Genomic DNA, 19,734 nt, shown 5'->3' with positions numbered 1-19,734 from the left:
AGAAAAAGAAAAAAGAAAAAAAAAACATTTCATTTCCAGGAAGTTCCAGTGTTTATTTAAACGGTCAGCAGCATCAGGGAAAAAAAAAAATCAGCGGTGTCAAGGTTGAAGGACAAGATCCTTAGGCAGAGCCATCACCTCCCTTGTCTATTTACTGGGAGTGTTTAAGTCTGTTGCTGCTCACAGGACGCTCCTTATCTCATGTGGCGTCTGGCAACGTTTTCAGTGCACCGTGTCCCAGGACTAGTACTGTTAACAAATCCAAACCACTGTGAGGCACAATCTCCAAAGCATCCTCTCCCTTCCTCCCCACAAAGATGGCACCAGGACTGCAACAAAAGCCTCATTTCATTATTGGAATACTTGGTTCACCAGGGCCCTTGAAGAGCTCCACCTTTTAAATCAATTTACTAGGAGTTGCTAGCTTTGGTTGACTACTTACTACGTGCCAGGCACTGTTCTAAGTGTTTGGCAGGCATAAGCTCATTTTATCCTCCGAGCAGCTCTATATGGCAGGTGGTATTATTATTATTATTATTATTATTATATTATTATTATTATTATTATTGGTAGTAGTAGTAGTAGTAGTTCAGGTTCCGGATAAGAACCTTTCTCAGAAACAGAGATTCAGTACAGCAGCAAGATTTTTAACTCCAACTATATTTTCCTGCTTTGAGGATATAAAACATTCATAGATTATGTACTTACAGCCAAATGGGCTTTTACTGCAGAAATGTATTCAATATTCCAGCTCAGTATTCCCTCAAAATTTTCAAAAGAGCCACTGTTTGGGGGCCTGTGTTATGCAAATAGATTAGTGATTTCAGAGGAACAGACTTAGAAATTAAGTAAATACTGCCCTGAAAAGTCTAGAGAGCTTAGCCCTGGCTTTCTAAGAGGGTATAAATTGTCCAGAACATGATAGATCCTCTGTCCTTATGAACATAGATACTTAAATCTGGTGCCAGACACTATGGTAAGTGCTTTCATGCATCATTTCATATAATCCTCACAGTGCTGGGAGACAGACATTAAGTAATTCGACATGTTACACATGAGGAAACTGAGGCATAGAGAAGCGAAATCATTTACCCAAAACCCCACTACCAATAAGTGTCCAGGTTAGGTTCAAACACAGTTCTTTCTAATATTAAAGTCCACATCATTCTTCCATACTGTTGAAGTTAAACCATGGTGGAGAGCCCAGGTAACTTCAATCATGAATAGTTTGTAGCTCTGTACTTCATGGTTTCTGTCTATAAATAGTTTACCCCAGAAACGTATTTCATGGAGAAACTTTGAAAAAATTTATTGTTACCCTTACTTGTAGGAATTTTTTTTTTTTTTGAGCTAATTTTTGTGCATTATAACTAAATTGCATGAAAAGAGGGATACAGTGTCTGGGCCAGCCTAATTAACACCTGAATCATTAAGTAAATACATTAAATTCTTCTAAGATGGGCAAGGTATGTGGGATGAAAGACATAACAGCCCTTGTACTTCAGAAATTGACAGTCTAATAGAAAGTCAATGTAAAACAGCATATATGTGCCATGTGGGGGCAATCACACTAATTAGGAGCAGCAGCAGAGGCTTCAGGGAGAAGTTTTCATGTAACATGGCCTAAAGAACATGAGAGGACGTGACTTCTTAGGCAGGTGGAGACAGGCCATCAAAATGGTACCAAGACAGTGAGTTCAGATCCCCTCTTCAGATATGGCAAGTATGTATGAAACATGGAAAATAAACCAAACTTAGGAAAAAGAGTTTAATGACCCAGGTCCACGTCCAGTGAATAGATGAAACTATTACATATCTGTTTGGGCTGAGAAGGGCTTAATTCAAGTCTTCCTCAGCTTCTTACATGTTTCCACCATTATTCAGGTCTAAGAAAATGGCTTAGATAACATGTCTCTGTAAAACTCCACCCAACTTGTTTTTACTTCAAATTTGGCCACAGCAAGCTACAATACTATCCAAAGTCAAACATCAGGTGCCAAATTTCATCTTATGTGGACATCTTTATGTAGAACTTCAGCCCTTGAACATAAAGGACCCATACATAAGGGAAAGTCTGACAGATCTCTAATTAACCATCAGGACATTGCTATACAGCAATAGTAAACCTCCTCAGAGAACACCCATATTTTAGGTTTATAACTTTAACACAAACATTTGCTTTTGGATGAATTTTTAATATTTTTCTCCATCTAAACTTATAAGTGACCAGTGTGAAAAATTTGGAAAATACAAAAAAGAATAGAAAAATAACAACCATTAATGAACAACCACTAATTAAAATTCTATTCTTTTATCTATGCATATGTATTTTATACGCTTAAGATCATACTATTAGTATATTTTGTATACTGCTTTAGTCACTTTTATAGCATGAATCCATCCTGATAATACTCATTATCCTATTAACAAACATTTAACTTGTTCCATTATTTTTGCAATTATAAACGATGTCCCAATGAATATCTTTGGGCCCAAATTTGCTCATTAATGATTATATTTTTAGTATAGAGTCCTGCAATTGAAAGTGTTGGAGATATATATATATATCTATATATATATATATATATATATATATATATATATGTTTTCCTTTATCCTCTGGATAAATATTTCCAACTTGTTTTTCCAGAAAGACAGTCTCTGTTTACGCTCAGCTGGATGCTCATGGGAACATTCCAAAGTGCACCTCCTCATTCATAAACTCAGGACATTCTAATAGAGAACCAAGCTGACTCTCATTGGCACAGTGGCACCTCATCATTCATTCTGTGTGCAATTTTTCTTCTTTCAACTCCATTTCCCTGCCAGCCATCCAGTTTTCTCATCCTTCTCCATTTTTTTTGTCAAAGGAGAAAGGATCTTATAAAAGCAAGCACACTGAGGCAGAGCTATTGCCATATTTTGAAGAGAATGTCCTTGAAAGGTCAAATTTAACCTATAGTGAAACTATAGGTTAACACTATTAGTGAAAATATAAGGCTCAGCAGGAAAAATACTTGGGATGAAAGTTCAAGGTTTGTCAAATCACATTATGTAGGCAACAATGAGGTTTTAAGGAAAATTGAACCTGTTCTTATTGTGAGGAACAAGCCTGTATTTGGAGAGACTTCCCTTTGCAAATGGCCCACATTCACATGTTTATCTACTGTGTTTCCCTGAAAATAAGACCTAACCAGAATATAAGCCCTAGCATGATTTTTCAGGATGACATCCCCTGAACATAAGCCCTAGTGCATCTTTTGGAGTAAATCTTAATAAGACCTGGTCTTATTTTCGGGGAAACACGGAAGGGACAACTGGCTGTCCTGAAAGTCTCATCAGACAGACCGCTTTTGGGCCAGCCTTCAGGGGGATCACACAACCAAGTGTAGGAAGTGAATGGAATATATTTTGACCCAGAATTTGGATCCAGAGATCTGTAGAAATAGAGCAAAGTCCATGGTTGTCAATTTGGCCCTTTGGGAACGTGTATAAAAACCCTAGGTACCTAAGGAAATGTTTATAAAAGAGATTTGGCAGCCTAAATAGTGGTCATTCTGCTTATTAATGAATACATGGTGATATATGCAATTTAGCTTTAAGAAAAGGGCAAAAAAAAAAGTCTCTATTGAAATATGATAAAAAGATCTTCCACTGAGCTTTGCCTTATAAACAAAGGATGCTCTATAATTTTTCATTTTGTAATTTCTATTGCTGAAATTTCTATTTTAGAGAGGATAAAGAAAGTTTGTGTTGGAACTCTCCTTAAGGAATTGAAAGAAAATAAGAAACAAAGTCAGAAAACAATCCATTAGCGATGATTTCAATTCTTTTCTTCAAGAAATAGGAAGGAAGTAAATTCTCCCATCTCCCTAGGAATCAATGTTCATTTTCTAAACAAAATAGCTTCATCAGCCCTTTATTCCAAACCTGCCAGACACCAACATTACTACAACTCTCTCTCCATCAGATGAAAGAACTTCCTTATGACTGTGCAAGCCTGTCTGTTCATTGTGGTTTGGGAGGATTTTGTTGTTGTGGGGAGAGAGAGATTTTCATAAAATAAAGAATATGTGATTTCCCCCTACCCCCTCCCCACCCCAGGAACTTCTAGAACTTTTAGAAGATAAGGTGGTATCCTCTGAACTACTAGAAGTTACTGAGGACTGACAGGCACTTAGAGTGCTATCATGTTCGGAGAGGGCCTGCTGCTGGTTTTGTGGGCCCTATCTCCACAGTAGCAGGCACTTAGTCGTTCAATGTTATTTGAAGAGGTTTAAGAGGTGCTACAGCTGCTGCATCTCAGGGTTCTATTTTTAATTGGGATGAACTTAACTGGGGCCTGAATCTCTTCAAGAGAGAGACTCTCAGGAAACATTTACGGTAAATCTACTGACAGCAGTGCAATATAAAGATAACTCAATAATCAAATCCTCTGAGAATAAAGTACTTTTCCAGAAAGTCAACCTGAACAGAAGAGTTGGGAAATTTCCAGGCTCTTAAGAGTTCATCATCTGTGAGATGGACAAAATGCACATTATAACTTACATTTTGCATTACAGAATAGGAAGCTAAGGTTCAGAGAGGTTAAGTGATATGCCCACTGACGCACAGTGAATAAGTGGTAGTGCTCTGACTGGAATCTACACTTCCTGACTCCATTTTCAGTGATCTTTCTCCTATTCACTGCTTTCTGGGGACATACGTTCTGAAGGGCCTTATTGTCATTGTTGTTTGTTTTGTTTTCCCAATCAGACAGCAAGGTTACAGTTAGCCATCCATGTTTCTTTTAAGTTAGTGAATGACTCTGAGGTCCTACAAAATAATCATGACTAAAAGGTTCAGCATGAAAGGTTCAGTTGAAGGTCTAGATCACATAAATGCACTCAGACTATTAGGTTTGTGCAAAAGTAGTTGCGGTTTTTGCAATTTTTAACTTGTTAAACAGCAATTACATTTGCACCAGCCTAATAACTAATACAATCAATGTAAGAATAAACTAAACTATATTACACCATGGCTTGACCTATCCATTCAAGGTGGAAGAAAAAGAATGGTTGTTCCCTGATTGTTATGATACAATAGGGAATCTAAAGGATGGAGCCACAAGTACATAAACCCTAGGCTTATAGGAAAGAAAGGTGATTGAGCCTAGAAGGTTTCTATTATTAACAAATGTCACTATGGAGTCTTTCTTGCTTACATTTATCTCTGATTCATATTCCCAGAGTTTCTTAGCTAAGACAGACCAAGCAAAATTATAAAGGTTTGTATACAGTGTACTCTCATCACCCACGTCCGTCCACCTATTCTTAATTCTAGCGTCCTACCCTGTAACCCTGACCCCTAGGAAGATTGCCAGCACATTCTCATTGCCCCAGATGGAGATAAGCTACCTGAGCTTTCTTATTTTTTGTCTTCCTAGGAAGCCAACTCGTTGCAGAGTCCTGCTAGTTAAGCTAGATAATCTGAAGACTAATTAGAAGCAAGGCATTGCAAGACTCAGATCCAGTCAGAGAAGAAAAGAACAGGTATTTCCACATAGTTATTTATAGGAAACTGTTAAAACAAGTGTCGGAAGATTAAAACAAAACAAAACAAAAGCCTGGAGTACCACAGGTAAAATAACCACAGGGGATTATAGTAAGCTTGAATCTTAGAACAGGAGCCCCACAAGCTGGAACCCACACCTACTGCTGCCAGTACCTCTTAAGAGATTCAAGGAGACTGATTGTGGGAATGGCCAAAGGAGTTGTAGACTAGTACTTCCTGCCACTCCAGGGTGAAAGCTCAGTGCCAAGGGTGACACTGCCAAGAACAGGAAGCAGACTAGAAGAAGTTCCTTCTCCCTCCTGCAGGGTCCTCTTCTAGTGCCCCCAAGGAGCCAGATGGCTAAGAATCATCATTTGCAGTATCTCAGCTTCAGCATCACAATGTGGAATATAGAAAGATGTCTTTGAGGCTGAGACAATAACTTAATAACCAGCGCAGGTGATAAATCTAGTAGTGATTTAATGCTTTTTCCCTCTTAGGTAACATATACATTTTAACTGCTTTACCTAAAACAGCAGTGTAAATAATGTCAGATTTGGGCAGGGCTAATATGGACTAGAAGAGATATGAATATTTATTTGAAGGCTGCAGAATTAAACTTCAAATATCAAGTGGCTGTATTCTCTGCCTAGGCAGTTGTTCTTCATTGTCTCTGAACATGGGAACCACCTAAGAAGCTTAGAAACACACCAGCAGTCACTGAATGGAGTGAGCTTTGGTGGTGGGGTGGCAGGGAGAGGAAATTGTCTGCCATGAAGGCTTTCCAACTGCGGTGTGGATAAACCAGATGCCCTCATGTAGGGAGGCCGGAAGGTGGACATTTAAACCATGTTATTACAGCTCCTTAGTGAATTAGAGAGCACAGTCTATGGAAGAAACACACATGAAGCAAAAAATGCTTGAAGGTGGGAGACAGGGGTAGACACACAAAATTTTAGAACAACCAAAAAATTTAAGTAGGGGACATATAAAGTAAAATAATATACAGCATAAAAATTGGTGCCAAGTGTGACTGATGACTTGTTTCCTCCTTATAGTTAATGCAGTGTGATAGCATTTAGGCCAAGGTAGAGTTTGTTTTTCACAGACTTGCTATTAGTAAAGCTTGTGTGTCTTCTAGAACTATTGTAGCACAGCTGACAGAAAACCCTCTGCAGAATAATAGAGAAAACATATAGTGAATGAATGAATTTACTGAATACCTACTTTTAGGTTGAATTAGGCACTAGAAAATAAAACAAAGATGAGTAAGACATGGTTCCTAGTGGATGAGGCAGAAAAGACTTCAGTTGAAACATGAGGTATGCTGAGTAGTATGAAAGAAATAAAAGGTGACAGGATGCTGAACACTCCTGCTATGGGACAGGCACTGTTTTAAGCTCTACGAGTAACACACATGTCCTACCTTCAAGTTGCTCATAGTCCAAAATGTTGGGTCACCCAAACAGCTAATGTCAACTGGCACATACAACTAAACATGGTATCTCATGATCTAATCATCACACAAATTGTCACCCCTGAAAGAGGATGTCCCAAGCACCAATGTTTTACTTTTTCCTGGGAGTCCTCACCAGGATTCTTGATGGTTCAAATGTTAACAGAATCCCTGTGGTGTGAGCTCTCTATTCTAGCTTGTAGTCAGCTCCAAGGACTTTATTCTATGCCTAGGAAAGCTTGAAGTGACTTTCAAACTGCTATTGGCTGAGACCCATATTATAAAATACAATTTCACAGGGACTCAGTACATATATGCATGTGTGTGTGTGTGTCTGTGTGTGTGAAAAACTGATGCAGCTTTCATGAAACGACAGTTATCATTATTACATGAAGTGCACACTGATTTTTTTCTCTTCTACTCAATTTAAAAATAGTTTTCAATGTGCTAGTCATGACCCACTATACTGATTTCATAATCCATTAGTGAGTTGTACCCCACAGTTTGAAAAAGCATTACACCAGTACCTTAATACTCAAAGTGTGATCCATTTACCTGCAGCATAGTCGTCTCCCAGGAGCTTGTGAGAGTGGAGCATCTGTAGCCCTACTCCAGAACCACTGAATCAGAATCATCTGAGGATCTTTTGAAAATGCAGGTGTTGATTCAATAGGTCTGGAGAGGGCCCGAGATTCTTCATTTCTAATAAGTTCCCAGGTGATGTTGATGCTGCTGGAATGGGAACCATTCTTTGGGAAGCCAAGATCTAGAGGAAAGACACAGAGCATGTGGATAAAAGTAAAATTATTTTTAGAGGTTCTAGTATGTAGTTTCCATGGAGATGAAGATATGCCTGCATATATCATCACTGTATCCTATCTGCCTAGTAGATTCACTGGCACATCGTCAGCACTCAATCGGTGTGGAAACCATTCAGTGGATGGGTGGATGAATGAAACATGAATGCTAGTTTGGCTATAGAATCAATGCAATCTCATGTGCTAGGCTAACTTGAACTTACAGTTTTTGGAATCACATAGAATTCAGATCTAGATTTCTCCATGACCAGCATTTGCTTTCACCTTCACACTGAAAACAAACTATGAGAAATAATTGCAAGCAATTCTCCCTAGTATCCACTATGCTAAAGCATAGTGGTACAAGGAATTTAGAACAAAAAAAATCTGGATTTGGATCCTTTTTTCAGATACTGTATTTAGTCAACTCCTTGGGAAGTTATTTTAAAACTCAAGTGGGTGAGAAAAAAATGCTTTTAGAAACTCATACTACTGTTAAATCTATTTGCCAAAAAAAGAAGAAAGAAAGAAAATACCACACACACACACACACACACACACACACACACACACATAAAGAAGCTGGGGCAAAGGATTATCACCCCACATTTGATGTAATCTGAAAAAGTACAAGTATTACGTACTGCTGGTGAAATAGGTAACCCAGATCAGGAAATTATACCACTGTATCAACCACTAATATAAAACCAGGCAACTCAAAAATTCGTAATAAGTAAGTGTGCAATTGTCCCTCAATTAAACTAGCCTCATATATTGGTCCTTGATTTATAAACAGGAAAACTGTGCACTTTATCGTTGAAATAGAGACATCAAGAGTGAAAGAGGGCCCTATTAATAAGTCAGAAATGCTGGGCAAACAGACATAGATTAGTTAGTCTACAGGAAGTCAAAGTACTACAGCTTGCTTCAGGTCCACATGGAGGCAATATCACACCCTAAAAAGTCATTTTGTTTATACACTAGTTATAGAACTTAGCACATTGCATCATGGTTGTTTAAATACCTAGCTTCCCAAATGGAATGTGGGCTACAAAAGGGCAGAGAGAGGGTCCCACCTCTGTGACTCAAGCTACCAGACTACAGCCTGACTAGTTCAGGTCCTAGGTTCAATAAGAGTTCCATACGGGTATATTGAATTGATTTGATAGTCTAGAAATGTACAACCTACCTCAGTAATAGGTTATCTGGGCTATAGCCAACACAGAAAAACAGAAGACATAAAGAGATCCTGATTCAAGGGGACTTAGTTTATTTTCCTTACAACTGGGAAGAACACTGACTCTCTGGTTTAGTGAAAAATCACAGTAAAAGCCAGTGGCTGAAAGAAAGACAATGAAATAGAGGAAAGCGTGCAGCTAAAGATCAGTAGAGGATTTGTGGTAGAAATGACAGGTGATAGAATGCCAAGAAATTGAGTCTCGGAAGACTTATCAGCAGCCAAGCAGAAATGCAGAATAACTAATAAAGTTCACATTTTCAGACAACCAGTTATATACCCAGTGGTTGCTATTATTACTAAGGCAAATAATCATCACAGGTAGCAAACCAAGCTATCTATAACTTATCCTGGAGATACCCTTGGCTGGCATCTAGCCAGTCTGTGTCAGTTAAGGGAAGTTCCATATCTCTACTAGTCAGAATGGAACTGGCTATTTGAGGAGAAACAGCATTCAAGTAGAAAATCCTTGAAAAAAAAGAAAAGACAGAGAGAATTTATAGATCCAACGACCCAAGAAGTTGATGTAACCACAGCAATTATTTCACAGATCCAGAGGGACTGAACCACTCCTGCCATTCCTAGTAGACCTCAATAAAGGGTAACTGACTAATTTGGCAATTTATCCAAGCTCAGTCCTGGGGTAGAGATGTGATTCACTGAACAAATAGCCCAGTTGTCCAGTAAGTGGGCGGTGGCACCAGTTCACTAACCAAGGAAAGATGGGAGGAAGTGTTAATGCTGGGCAAATAGTAACTCCCATAACACCGCGAATCCCCTTGCAGAATATAGCCCAGCTAGAGCTTTTTATTCTGGAATTAGAGCAAGGTGGGTATGTATGCCATCTTTTATGTCTTCTCAGCTTAGTGTTCAGAGGTTTAGAAGAGCATGAAATGGAGTGGAAAGAAACTAAGAACCATCATTCATTAACAATATACCCTATGCCAAGCAAACCTTCTATTACCTCATTTATTAAGATTCAGAGCCACACCAGAAATTAGAACTCATCATGCCCAATTTATATAAAAAAACAAGAGGAAGAGAAGTTACTTGCTGAAGATTTCACATACTCAGGAAGTTGCTGAACTTGGGTTGTTTTGGCCTCAGAAGTCCATTTGAAAATTCCTCAGTGGTTACGTAGGCAGGTGATGGGGAAAGCCCTCCTCATTTCACTCTGCTTTGGGATGATGTGTCCTGCAAACCCAGATGGCAATCTCCCTGTGTGAGCTACAGAAACATGTGATTACTCGGAGAAACCTGCAGTTTATTATTTCTGTCTTACTCTTAAACACATGGTGGCCATAGCAGTTGGAAACCAAACGGGAGGTGATCTGGTTCTGGGAAAGTGAGAAACCATGTAATTAGCAAAGTTAATATTGTTCAGTTTCTGTCAGTAACATGCAGTTTACTTTTGTTATTAAGAGACATTTAATATTAAAAAGTGTAGGGGGTGTTTGAAGCAGACAAACAAAGAGATGGTCTATGGCACATGCTGAGGGGGAAAAAACTTATTCTAAGAAATTATATCTTTATTTTTGAATGACTTTTATATCTATAAAAAAAAATCTCCTCAAAGTTTCCCTTGAAACTTGAGGACTCGATTATTTGTTCCATTGGTTATGCAGGTGGAGAGTAAGACTTCCACCTGAAAATTTGCCTACAGAGAGAGCAGCTTGTTATTATTATCCAAGACAGGGAGTCTCCTCACCAAGATTCCTCCCCAGGGGGTCTGAGCTGAGGAAGATTAAAGTGTTAGGTCATGCAGCCTCCAGGGTCTCTCCCAGGGTTCTTGGAAATAGCTATAAACCATCCCTAAGCTAGACATCTAAGTCTTCTCACACTCCTTCATTCCTAACTGCCTGGGTCAAACTTATTTTCTCCTTACCTACCTTTGCTGGGAATGCATTAGTCAATATTTCTGTTTTGAAGGTATCATCTTTTTCCATTTTGTGGCCTTGCTATCTAATTTGAAGCATAAATCCACCAAGCAGAATTGACATCTAATTCCACGGTCTGTCCAGGGGACTACAGACATGCAACAAATGTTAAATCATGATGACAAAAACAATAGACTCAAATAGCAATGTGATAAAGTAAAACACTTCATTTTCCCAATTGGATGAGTTCTGCCAAGCTTTGAACCCCAAATTGCTTCATACATACACGTATGCACAAAGGCATACACACGTGTTTCTTTGGTCTCTGTAACCACAGGAAGCATTTCCTTTCTGCCCCATTGTATGTTTATACAACACCTCATTACTATGATCTCTAGGAAAACTGCTTGAATTAAAAGAATAGGAAATCTCATTGGAGAAGGGATTAAAGTAAAGGAAGCTGAATTACTGAGGGTAAGAATGGGTAATGATTTTTATAAGCAATTACTTTCTAAAATAATTTCATTTTGGGCCGCTGGTTAGTTCAGTTGGTTGGAGCGCGGTGCTCCTAACACCAGGGTTGCTGCTTCGATCCCCGCATGGGCCCAGTGTGAGCAGCGCCCTCCACAACTAGATTGAAACAACTACTTGACGTGGAGCTGACAGGTCCTGGAAAAACACACTTAAAATAAATAAAAGTTAAAAAAATGTTTAATAAATAAATAAGTAAAATAATTTTCTTCTGACAGTTCTTTAATAATACCTACTTCATTGAGCATTCTGATTCTCTCCTTCTACTTTCACACAATTTAGAGGTATGGAAAGGAAACAATATTTCTCATTCTTAAGGTATTTCTTGGAAGGGTATGGAGCCCAGACCAAATCATGCTATGTGTTTCTCAGCCCCAAAAGTACTGCAGAAGTCATATATGATTGAAGCACAATCTTGAAAGAAATTTTTCATAAAACGCCAAAAATATTATCACGCAACCCTAGGTGGGTGTAGCTTGGATGAGGTGAATATAACTGCTCACACTCATTGCTTAATTGTTGATTCTGAAACTAAGATCTTCAATAACATAAAGAGGTCACACTTGGTCCACAGACCCTGTACTTTGCCGGCCACCCTTCTCCGTTGCAATTCATTGATCCTCTTTCTCAGTCTCTATGACCAATCCAGACTTCAAGCTGAAAGTTTCACTAGTTCTCTAGCCTCCCTCATGGGATCCTCTTTCACATCACCCTTGGTACCAGCCCAGACCTGGTCTTGTACTCTAATTCTGTCATCTTCTGATTTGTTCCCCTGGGCTGGAGTACCAGTCCATGCATCTGCTTAATGCCCACGCCCTTTATGACTGGGCCTTCGCCTGTCTTTCCTCCTCTAATTTTCTTCTCTATCTGGCACCACCCCCACTATGCACCCTCCCCATTTCCCCATGACAAACACAAGCACTTGCGTACACAAACACACACACACACACACACACACACACACACACACACATATACACACAATGGTGGACTGCTGGTGGATCCAACTGCCCGCTGTCTGGACACATGCCTCCTCCATCATTTTATATAATCACCAAATGTTCACAAAAAGCACTATCCCTTATTATAGGAGTGTCCTGCTCAACTGAGCTTCCTCCACTCCAGGGGAAGGATGCTGTTTCAAATGGCAGTCCTTCCAATGTGGCCCCATCCTGCTGCTGAGAATTGGGCTTTCAGACTAGATATGAGGTGATCTGCCTCCTAGCCCAACAATATCACAGAGCTAACACGACCACACCCTCCATTCCCACCCCGAAAGCAATTACTCTAGAAATGGCTCTGCTCACTCACAATCTGAATCCATGACAAAAATTATATTTTGTTTTGACATAAAAATGTTTTGATATTCCATTTACCTCATTAAAGGTTCACCAAATATCAAGATACTTTTCTAAGTACAAACAGAATAACAACTTGGAGATTTTGGTGTTAAAGATGGCAGCTAGATTAACTCTCCCTAAGGGAATACCCAAGCTGAACCAGCACTTTCTGCAGAGTGATCCTGAGACTTTCAGATCAGGGACCTAGCCTTTTCAGAATACTCAAAGCTGCTTGGGTGATGGACCCGCTTTGAACAAATTCTCAGAAAACTGGCATCAAAATCAAATTTTAACTTTATTGAAACATTGTAACTTTACTGTAAAAAAAAAACCTGTTAATATCCGCAGTAATGAGATAAATGAGCATCATTTGCCTTCTGACGTGATATACTGAGTACACAACATTGCTTCAGTGTTATTTCTGCCCAAAGTGCATAACATCAATCTAATCACAAGTGAACTTCAGGCAAACTCAAATAGAAAGGCCGTTTACAAAACAGCTGACTGTTCCAGACTAAAAGAGACTAATGAGACATGACAACTAAATGCAACATGTGGTCCATGAATACTCCCTCCCAAAATATTTTTATTGAGACAATTGGTGAAATATAAATAAAATCTGTATATTATATAATAGCATGGAATCAGTGTTAATTTCCTGAAGGTAATAATTATAATGTGGTTATGTAAGAGAATTTACTTATTCTTAGAAAATGTACACCAACGTATTTAAGGGTAAAGGGCCATTGTGTCTGCAACGTATTCCCAAGTGGTTCATAAAATAATAATACTAGGATCTATAGAGAGAGAAAGTGATTTTTTTTAAATATGGTAAAATGTTAACAATTAGGGAAGTCTTGGTGAAGGGATATGAGTTCTTTGTACTTATTTTGTAATTTTTTTGAGAGTCCAAAATTATTTCAAAGTAAAAAATTACCCCCCCCCAAAAAAAAATCTGTAATCCTCTACAGTGGAAGATTATCATTTTCTAGCTCTCAGAATGCCTCGATGGCCAGATCACTTCCCATTAACAAGCCACCCATTCCCAATTCAATTCAATTCAGCAAGAGCCAATCATGTGACTAAGATTCCCTCAGTTCCACAGCTGGTAAAATTCCATAGTAGTCTTCTTTCTACATTTAACCTTCTCTCTTCCCATCCTCCTCTGCTGCACTCATGCTTTTTAAGGTATCATGTTCAATGAACTGTAATGACAGTGAGTGACTGCAGTGCAGTGGTTAAGAACAGGTTGTTAGGATACAATTCCTGGCTCTTCTGTTTAGTAGCAGTGTGTCCGAGGGCAACTATCTTTTTTTTCATCTCTGAAATGAAGGTGATAATAGCACTTATTTCATGAGGCTGTTGTGGTGATTAAATAAAATAAAAATGCAAGGTGTCCTGCCCATAGGAAATATTCAACAAATGTCACCTATTAGACTTTTAGGTCAAATACATGGAGAACCTTAAAAAAAAAACAACTAAAAAAAAAAAACTTAAACTCTTAAAAATAAATAAGTCAGCACTATGCATAATGTGTTCACATCATTAGGACACCATGGACTAGAATTCAAAAGTGAATGTGAATTCAAGCAACTATATAGCCATGACTGAATTAAGAATTGCCCCAAATCCCAAATAATAGGAGACATGAGCATAAATAAGCAACTTAATTCCATTTTAGAGCTGTGACAAATCTAAAACAAAGTAGAAATTATAGGCAACAGCTTAAGGAAAAATGAAACCAGAAAAAAACAGTACTTTGCCTCCCAAAGGGAGACTTTAGAAAGATAGGGAAGAATATTTGATTATGAGACAAAAACATGTATAACTTTCTCATTTCCTGCTCACGAGATGCTCTGACTGCCATTATTTAAGCTGCGTGGAGGACATACAACAAGAGACTAAGCAGATATAAATGTGCAGCAGGACAATGCTTTATGGCTCCTTGGCACCCAATGCCAAACATTCATAAAGGTTTATGAGAAGCCAGTGAGCACTGTAAATTGCTCTCCTTCTAATCTGAATCATGCTGCAGACTTCATTTGTTTTCTGCATGCTGATCTGACAATGAAAGATAAATCTGATAAAGTTCTCTAACTTGGAAAGAGATTTGTTTTCTGTCCAGGGAATCTATCTCTACAAGGAAAAGGTTATTGGGCCTGGAGCCACAAGCAATAATATGTATACCTGAACCACCCCTTTGATATTCTGAGTGTTGTCACACAGGATACTTTGCTTATTCAGCCTTTTTAAACGGTCCTGAAGGAATGTTTTTGTGTAACCCCCTCACCGCAAACTCGCCAGCAGTGAAGTGATTTAGGGCTGAAATGTCATTAAGTGAGCCATATTTTACCAGCAAGGGCTGGGTGGCCATCACTTTAGATCTTTTGTTACTCCAAACTCCATTGCTTATTTACATTTTTTAATATTTAGGGAGTAAATAGTTCCAAGACACATATTTCAGTTTGTACCTTGTCAGGGTATCCTGCAAGCAGGGTAAAAAAAGGTAATTGACTTCACCTTGATCTTCAAATATTTCAGACTGTTTTACATTCTGACGCTAGTAATAGTCCTCGTTAAATAGCAGTGTGTTGTATTATAATTGCATGTAGGCAAAGTCATAACCGACAATTTCCAGGAAGAAAATTTTCCATTTTATGGGGATAAAAAGGGATATTAGACACTACTTATACAGTACTATATTCTCATTCTTTCCCAAAAGCCTGGAATCACAAAACTATATTTCAGAGTAACAAGAAATCCTAACAACACTCTCCATCCCAAATGATGAGGTTATTTTAATATCATTGATACTCTTTTCTTTTAATGCAAGCATCCCAAATATACCCTGAAAAGTTAAAGAAATGATTAAAACTACAATAAATTTTACATAAGAGAATAGTTACATTGCTACAAATAGAATCTGAATTTTAACACAAAAGTAAAATCTATAGCAATTACTGATATATACACCAATACTACTAATGATTAAAACTAAGTCATAGCAAAAATTTATTGAATATTTACTATATGCCAGCACTGGGCTAAGTACTTGACATTGGTGACGTCTTTGAATCCTTGCTCTACCCTAAGAGATAAGTACAATTATGACCACCCCCACACACACACATCGTACACATAAAAAGAGTAGAGCTTAGCAGGGGTGGGATGGGGGGCTGGGAGGAGAAACATTCTGCCCAAGGTCACAGTGCTTTTAAGACGTAGACTCCGGGTCTCACTCTAGAGCTCACATTCAGCCATGTTGCCACACCCCCTCTATCTTCTAATTCTGGCCGGTTTCTCCAGCAACAGAACTCTTTCAAGACTGAGTATTAGTGAGACAGGTTAGTTAGCGTGTTGCTAGGTAGACAGGGATGTCTCTGGTGGAATAAACAAAAAGTAGCCATATCCTGAAACTCCAGGTCTGGGAATGTCTCCTTCACTCCAGGACAGGGACATGAGAAAACACCTTGAGGTTAATAAATTATCTCAAATCCCTTTGGCTTGACAAAGGAGCAGATCTGCTAGATAGGAATAGGTTATTTCATTAATCCCTTCAGGATGGGCAAACAGGACAAACCTGATGGATGAATTCCATTAGAAGGCTCGAGCCCCCTTCCCCAAGCAGGCAAGGGAAGGTATAAAAGTAAAAGAGCTTTTGCCTCAGTCACTGGGCACCCCCATTCAGGACCCCCTCCCACTCTGGAGCTCTGACCCTTTGCTTTCAATAAACTATCTTCCTTTACAACTCTTTGCCTCTCCCTGGTCCGTGTGTCAATTCTTCGGTCTCACGAGACACGATCCCAGCCCACACCCAGAAACTGCCTGCAGATCCAACATCATTTACATCATTTGGGGACTAACAGAAAAATATTCCTACTTCACTAGTAGTGCCATAAATCTAGCAATTTCTTAGAAGACCCATCCGGAGTTCTGAGGAAAAACACTAGGATATAAAAATAAAGAAGTTAACTGGACTGGGAATAGACATAGGGAAATTCCAACATTCCCCAAAATGGCAAGTAGCCCATTTGTTGGAAATTCAAATGTGCATTGAGCACCTACTGTGTGTCTGGCACTGTTCTAAGTACTTGCATTTATAGGGGTAACACACCTTTGGATTCCCTGTGCTCATTCAATGCTTTTATCAAGTATCAGGTTCTACACTAGGAGCCAGGGTTTCAAAGTTAAATAAGAGCCTCTGGCTTCCAAGACCTCACAATTCAGTGCCAACCTGGCAGACAGAATCAGGAGTGCAGTGGTCTTTACTTCTGTACTTTCTCTCCTTTCTCCTAAAAAACAAAAGTTGACCACCCACATCTAATATAGCACATCAAAACTTTGAGATAGATTCTGTTGGTTTTCCTAATTACCTTTTAATATAATAGAAGCAACCCGCCAAGAACTATCTTCAATTCATAGAATTAGAATGTGTGAGAGCTAAAAGGAAACTTAAAAATTAGCCATCAGAACTGGCGACGAGAAAACATACAGCCTAAGAAAAAGTCTTATAAGAGTTTATTTGAGCCAAACTGATGACAACTGCCAGGAAGTAAAATCTCAACGGATTGAGAAAATGCTCTGGAAAATGGCAGTTTTGCAACTTATTTTATACAGTAGAGTCAAAGGAGGGGGGTTACATAAAATCCACTGGTGGTAGATTACAGGGGTGGGAGAAAGCAAAGCAGGGAGGGGGGGAAATCTGGGATTGGACAAAAGTAAATTGGTGAGACAGATACTTCTTTTACATTGGTTGGTAAAGGATCGTTAATATTGTAGTTAGCATTTTACAGCACATAGAGACGGTAATCAAGGGGAAAGAACAATGAGGGATTCTGTAGCTTCCTGCACTGGTGTGGAAGGTTGTGCCCTGGGGGGTCCGGAAAAAGGTATTACTCTGACTTTCCCAGGGCATGTTATCTTAGATGTTATATAGACAGGCTCACTTAAGGTAAAAATTGACCTTTGTCAAGGAAGCTACAGGCCAAATATACGACTACTAGCCTTGACCCGCTTTTAGTCACGAATTTTTATGTTCAGACCGTCCTATGCAGTTACTTTCAGTCTCTGAGTTTGTGAGGCCCACTATTCAGGCCTCCCCTGACTTTGTCAGGTTTAGTATGTGATCCCGTTTTCATCCACAGAACCTACAGGTGAGGAAACTGAGGCCTGGGTCTCAGGGGAAACCACTGGCAGCTGACAGTTCTAGCCCATGTCATCTGCCTCCAGGGACTTTGTTCTTTCCCAGTGCATTATGCTAAACTGCCTCCTGTGTGATCAGTCTATGTCCCTTCTGCCTGCCAGAAGAAAATGAAAACGTTTATTGTTCATAATTTTGGATAAGTTGCAATATTGTGGGTTTATATAAATCCGCTCACAAATTATACTCAGTAAACCCTAGTGAGCAATTTAAAGGCACGATACCACCCCTTACTCTAGCTGGGAGGGCAAGGTGATGATGGAGCAGGAGGGAGGAGAATGGAGAAGCTCATAAATTAAGAAAAGCAAAGGAGTGATTTCATCAAAGTGCCAAGCTTAGTCCATGGAATGTTTCAATTGTATAAAATTTATAGTTTTCTGAGTGGGATGATTTATGGGACCTAATTTTCCACAATAAAAAGCTCAGTGGGGATTCTGTGAATGAAATATCTTTTTAAAAATAAATAAAAAATGTAATTCAGAATGAGGGTCAATGGTGCCATGTCTGGAGAATAACTCCTTCTCGGACCAGCTCCAAAAATGAGTCATGGGGAAAGACCCCATAAAACATGTGTTATTTTAAAAGGCATAGGAAGTTGTACAATAAGCAATGTTATTGCACAAAAGCATATCTGATTCAATTTGTTCAATTGATAGAATTCTATCTTTGTCATTAAGCTTCAATAAACAAAGAATAACTGGATAGAAATCTAAGAATGTTAATGAAAGGTAAGGTATATAAAGAGTAGGGAAAGAAGAAAAAAGAAGATAGCAAAAGAGGAATCTTGTTAAAAATAATTAAGGAAATGTGCCTTACATTCAGGGAAAAGCAAAATGTAAATATGTATTGCTTCCCACAAATTTGATCAATATGGAATCAGAGTCTAGATTTCTTGAGATAAGTCTCAGTCTTCTTCTTCAGTGAGGTCTTCCATAGGAAGTACATTAGAAGCCTTCCCTCTACACACAGAGGCAGCCAAGTTCTAGTCCTGTGAGCAAGGGATGGGCTCACTGAGTCACAATCTGACCCCAACCCTACCTGCATGTTGGTCCATTCTTCATATCTGTGGTTCCATCTCAGCTTTCAGCTCGCATTGACTCTCCAGCTAGACTATATCCCTGTCCTTCTAGGCTGAGGTCCTGATAAACTACCTGGACCTTTCCAACTTCTCTCTCTGAGGGACTAAATGAACTCCAAACTTAATATACCCTGGCTTTGCCACGCACTACTGGTGCAGAAGGCATTGTATCTCAGCTCCAGCAAGAGTCATATTTGAGTGGACCACACCAATTTGGATGGTGACTCTTCATAGTAAGTTATCTTCCTTAACACATACCCTTACTTCATACATTCCTGGGCTCCATCTCCACCAGCCAGAACTTGCTGTGTAACCAAGGCCATCTCACTATTGATGGTGGTGATTTAGTAGTTAGCACAAGAAGATAAGAACTAGCTTTCTGAATTCTATTTCAAGTACTATTATTGATTTCCTAAATGAATTTGATGAACTCTCAAATATTGATACATTTCCTGCTTCTTTCACTTTTGTGGTGGATAGGCTCTGAGGTTGCCCCCCTCATTATCTTGACTCTTATTGTTGAAGTTCTTGTATAGTTCTATCCCATTGAGAGTATACAGAAGCATAGTCTATTGCTTCTAACCAATAGACAATGGCAAAGATGATGAGATGTCACTGTCATGACTATAGTACATTATGTAAGACTCCATATTACTAGGAGACCCACTCTGTAGACCCTCAGTTGC

This window comes from Rhinolophus sinicus, linkage group LG05 (genome assembly GCF_036562045.2).
Source record: "Rhinolophus sinicus isolate RSC01 linkage group LG05, ASM3656204v1, whole genome shotgun sequence".
Classification (NCBI taxonomy): Eukaryota; Metazoa; Chordata; class Mammalia; order Chiroptera; family Rhinolophidae; genus Rhinolophus; species Rhinolophus sinicus.
This window is presented reverse-complemented; position numbering follows the sequence as displayed.